The sequence below is a fragment of the Pinus tabuliformis genome, chromosome 2_1, assembly GCF_031772625.1.
Source record: "Pinus tabuliformis cultivar Carrire ecotype Pingquan chromosome 2_1, CPIR1, whole genome shotgun sequence".
Taxonomy (NCBI): domain Eukaryota; kingdom Viridiplantae; phylum Streptophyta; class Pinopsida; order Pinales; family Pinaceae; genus Pinus; species Pinus tabuliformis.
The window spans coordinates 341,197,211-341,198,980 of record NC_142299.1 but is presented as its reverse complement, the minus strand read 5'-3'; positions in this window follow the sequence as shown (position 1 = coordinate 341,198,980).

Genomic DNA, 1,770 nt, shown 5'->3' with positions numbered 1-1,770 from the left:
AGAGTGAGGAAACAATAGCTCCCATGCTATAAATGTAGTCACGCCCAAGGAGTAGATTGTAATCTAGAGGCCCTTGGACTACCATCACATTTAGATGAACAATTTTCCTTCTCAAAGTTATAGGCAAATTTGGAAGGATCCCTAACAGTCGACTGGTTCCTTTGTTGAAGCCTGTCAAATTTCAAATCTCAGGCAGAAGCGATGGCGAACCAAGTGCTTTCCAAGCAGTTGAGGAAAGGATACTCATAGAAGCCCCTTCATCTATGATAGTACCAACCATGATCATTCTGTAAGCTTGTACTATGATTCAGAATGGTATATTAGATGGTAGGCAGGGTCTCCCTAGTAGATTCCAACCGAATGAAAAGACTAGATTGCTTGGAGGAGGGACCAAATAAACGGCCGGGTAAATATCTGACGAACTTCCTTCTTGCGGTAAAGGAATAGGTAGATTGCCCCCATGTTCATCAGATTCTGTGTTAACGAAAAGAATTTGAATGGAGTCATTCTCATCCTCTTTGGTGACTATATCATCTGAAGGTGGACCTTCTGAAGACAAGACTGGGTTGATTGTCGTCTCGACCTGTTGACTTTGGTCCAGTGTGGACTCAGAGGGTTTATCTTCAATGATAGGTGCTTCGACCGAAAACAAAGGTGTGTTAGTCAGATTTTCAACAAGCAATGGACTCGACAAGAGGTTCTTGTATCCAGGAGGAAGTCATTGTGGTGAAGCAGGACAGTTATCCAAAACTCTTTTGGCTTCGTCCAGGAAAGGACAACGGTGGAGGGCATGATCTCCTTCACATAGTCTACAAGGAAATTTAGATATTCCTTTCTTTCCATTGGCTTGATTTTCACTAGTTGATGGTGTGCTCTCAACATGATCTTTAGAGGTTGAAGACACCAGATTATGCAAGTGGGGAGACCAGTCCCTCAAGTTCCGTGGGATGCAGGGATAATCTCGATGATAGTGGCCTCCCTTGCAAATGACACTTGGAGATTTAGGTTTGGATGGTGCAGCGTGTGGATTTTCGCCAGACCATGCATGGTTGCCCCCTTTCACTGTTGGCTTCTTCTTCTTCTTCTCCTTCACTTTCTTCTTCTTCTCAGTTACTTGGTTTTTAGCATTACTAGCTTCACCAAGCGAAGAGGAGGAAGGAGAGGGAGAAACAAACGAAGTAGAAGGTGGGGGAGAAACTTCAGTATCATCTAGTTTCTTATTTGATTGCTGAGGAATTGTGGTGTTTTGAACGACAGAGGTCGAGAAAAGCCATACTGGCAGGCCAATTGTGAGTCCTGGAAGGGACAATGTAGCCATGTGTGGAGCACCAACATCTCCCCAAGAGGAGAAGGGACTAGGATTTCCACCAAGGGGAAATCCTTGATTGGTAGACTCCATTTTCTCAACCTAAGACCAACGAGGGAATAGTGACGTTATTCTGATTAAAATAAATTTTATGACGCTTTGACACAACTTGCTTTTTCAATTTTAAGGGTCGAGAAAAAGCTAAAGATGACTCTAGTTGCCTTCGATTTTTAATGAGCCTAAAGTGACAAGTGCTCAGATGGACCTTTTCTTTAAGGATTTTGAAAAGGAACGAAACTGACTTCTTTGGAAATCTAGACAGAGGGATTACCAAACCAATTACAAAACTGTAGAATACTTTTTACGGTACGATAATCAATCTTCCCAAATTCTATGTTTAGTGCATTACGATCGATGGGGCGGCAGACACGGCTTCATAAGGATAAAGGATGTAGCCTATTGTG